This window comes from Colobus angolensis, unplaced genomic scaffold (genome assembly GCF_000951035.1).
Source record: "Colobus angolensis palliatus isolate OR3802 unplaced genomic scaffold, Cang.pa_1.0 Scaffold419, whole genome shotgun sequence".
In the NCBI taxonomy this organism is placed as follows: Eukaryota; Metazoa; Chordata; class Mammalia; order Primates; family Cercopithecidae; genus Colobus; species Colobus angolensis.
Window position 1 is genome coordinate 2,512,776 of NW_012117588.1, and position 3,777 is coordinate 2,516,552.

The following is a 3,777-nucleotide window of genomic DNA, read 5'->3' on the forward strand; positions in this document are numbered from 1 at the left end:
GTTTTAATTATTTTGTTGACGTGGGGTCTCACTATGTTACCCAGGTTTGTCTCAAAATCCTGGTTTCAAGTGATCCTCCTACCTTGGCCTCCCAAGGCACTGAAAATAACTACTTTCTTTACTAATAATGTGCTGTGGCAGTCTTTCTGTGTCTATCTTGCTTTTTTCAAGGTTGGCAAAGTATTCCATCTTATGAGTGAACTAACATTTACTTAAATTCTCCTTTATTGATATGAATTTTCCAAATTTATTGCCATGTACAAATTATAGTGCAATCAACACCTATTACATAAATATTTGCACATATGGGTGAGCATCTCTGTAGAATGGAATTGAGAGGTCAATTTAAAATTGGTATATTTAAAATGATAACAGATTTACCAATCTATATCTAATACTATATCTATATCTATATTTATACTAATCTGTTTAGTTGTTAGTAACCCTCTATTTTCTTACATGTATAATTCTATATTAAAAGAGTTTGATACTGTACACAAGTGCCAGGTCCTCAAACTTTTAAATTTTTGCAAATGTGAAAAGAGAAAAAGATAGGTTATTATGGTTTTAATTTGTATATCTCTGATTACTAATAAAGTTGAAAATCTTTTCATATATTTGTTGAGTTTTTGCTTTTTCATCTGTGAATTGCTTATTCATTTCTCAAATCCATTTCTCTGTTGGGACATTTGTCTTTTTCACATCAATTTGTAGGTGCTCTTTATAGATTCTGGATATAAATCCTTTGTTGTACATGTTACAAATATCTCTGTTTGTCATTTGTCATTTAGCTTTTTTTATAGTATCTTCTATCACCCAGAAGTTATAATTTTTATGTAATTGCATGGCAGACATTTCTTTGTTAACTGTGGGGTTATCAAGCCTAACTTCTAGAATGCTAGGGTGCTATACCTAGGGAACTCTCAAGACAGAATCTGGATACTGCCTTGAACTGAATTATTTGTGGTTTATTTTTTTCCTTCCTATTTATGATGATATATTTTTGCTTGGGAAAAAGAACCTACTATATATAAGCAAAACCAAAACCCAGAGCACTAGTACTTGTTTACACCAACTGAAAAATACACTAAGAATGGAGACTTGTAGTCTCATAGCAGACAGTCTTCTTACAGAACAGTAACAACAATAACCACACACACACACACACACACACACACAGTTCTCTGTGAATACACAATTTTTAATTTGTCCACTTCACCATGTCAAGAGCTCCAGATAAAATGGGCATGCAGTACAGCAAGGATGATAACACAGAAGCACTAGCTAATTTATCATTATAAAGATAGGCAACCTACAGGCAAGTCTGGAGGGACTATAAGTTAATGAAGTTGATTTTCTATTGATTGGGAGCATGTTCGAGGTCAGTGAGGATTCTTCTATTTTCTTTGTGGGAATTGGGATTTGCAAGGTTATAGAGTTACTGTATGGTTGACCTGGTCAGGTTTTGATGGGGTTATCCCACCTGGTTCAAGGGGAATACGGCATTTCTGGTCCTGGTAGTAAGGAAATGTACAAGATTGCTGCTCATCCCTCTGAAGAGAAGGAGGCCTAGACAAGGAGGTAGCCAAAGGTGTAGATAGGTTGTACACTCAGGCCAAAGGATGTCTACATGTATGAGGTCTGCCTGGAAAGAAAAGCCATCAGCAGGGAACAAGATGGGAGGGCAAGGTGGAGGGATGAAACACGTATTTCATGTCTACCAGGTTGAAGGCTTGTCATACATCACATCTCCCACTTCTGACAGCACTGACTGATTCTGAATCCATGCTTTACACTCAGCTCAGGTTACCTTCTTCCAGCAAGACTCCCCTTGTCTCCTTATCACAGACCAGGGGTCTCTTTTCCAGGCTTTCAGATCTCTCAGTGCACATCCTTTTATTTTTTCCCACCACATTTAACTACGTTAGATTCTAAGTGTCCCTTCATGCATCTGACTCCTTCACTATAATCTTCTCATTCATCTCAGTATTTCCAGGACAGACACAACTCAATAATAATAATAATGGCTATCTTTTATGTAATGGATTCTGCATCCCACATCCTCATCTAAAGCTTTACATATTTAAATGCATTTAGTGCTCACTAGAATCCTGGGAGGGAGATACCATTAATATCCCCATACAGGTGAAGAAACCGAGGCACAGAGGAATGTAACCAAGGTTAAGTACTTGCTCAAGGTCTCCTAGTTGGTGAGTGACAGAGCTGGGTGTAGGATTTCTGCTGTCTGGCTCTTACTAAAGATACAAGGCTATACAAATGTAGCATCAGGGATGAAAAATATTTAAGCAAAGGAGTAAATGACTTATTTCATCCTGACAATGATGCCTCAAAGGAGGACAGCACTAAGAGAATAACCACATAGCTAGGAAGAGGAAAAGCCTGGGTTCTCACTCATGTCTATACTCTGAAGTCCATGTTCTTTCCAGAATTATATTAATACTAATATCTGGAAAGGGTATTAGTGAGAGTGAGTTAGCCCAAGACGTGTGTAAAGGATCTCCATTGCATGCATATTTGGGGAAGAAGTGACCAGAGGGACAGGCTGATAATATTGGAGTGATGAGAACCCAACCAGGCCAGGAGCTATAGTCTGTATTGGGTCTTTTCTAAGTAGCCTTTTAGAAAACCTCAATATTATATTTATTTATTTATTTATTTTCATGGAAAAGAGGTTAAGCCCAGGGAGAAATTTTTATTGAGGCTTCTTGAAAGCATGAAATGGTGATGATGATAATGACAGAGATACACAAACTGATTGGGTTCAAATTCTAGATCCATGTTTTTCTAGCCATGTGACCTTTGACCAGTTACTTCACTTCTCTGTACTTCAATTGTCTCAGCTTTAAAACGAGAACAATGAAAGTAGACATCCATCTCATAGGGCTGTTGCAAAAATTAAGCAGATTAATTCATATGAAGCACTTAAGATAATCCCTAGCATCTGTAAGCACTCAACAAATGTTGCTACTATTATATTCATGCATCTATGCGGTGTTAGGAAAGGGCACTAGATTAGGAGTCAAGGCACTTGGGTCCCAATTCCATCTCCCTTGCTAGAGGTGTGACGTTAGCCATATCCTTCTTTTCTAATCTGATTAGTTGTTAGTAACCCTCCATTTTCTTACACTTATGATTCTATGTTAAAAGAGTTTGTAAATAAACTTCTCCTGTTTTAGGTTTGTGAACATCCACATGCAGAGATTGGATCTATGGAAACAGCACTGCTTCAGAGACTGCGCTGAACCAGCAAACAATGAACTGTGATAACAAGCAGGGAACTCTCCCTGAGAGCACCTCACAGAAAGACTGAAACCACAGTTGCTGACCTGAGAGGGGAGCAGGAGGCGGAAACTGGAAGGCACTAGTCTCACATGAGAGCTGAAGAGGCTACACAGAGATGGGAAGACCTCCTAATGCACTGATCATTGGCTGTCTCCTGTGGTTAGGTAGTTTATCATACCACCTGCAAATATTACAGTTTTGTCTTTTTCTTCCCCATATTTATACCTCTCATTTTAAAATTTATTTTGTATCATTTTGTCTAGAGACCTCAGTACAATTTTAAATAATCATGGTTACAGTAACCAAACGTATCTAGCTTAGATGGAAATGTCAGTGTTTCAACATTAAGTATGCTGTTTATTATAGATTGCAGCAGATACCCTTATCAAATTCAAAAAGGTTGGTTCTAGTGCTAATTGACTAAGAGTCTTTCTTTCTTTCTTTCTTTCTTTCTTTCTTTCTTTCTTTCTTTCT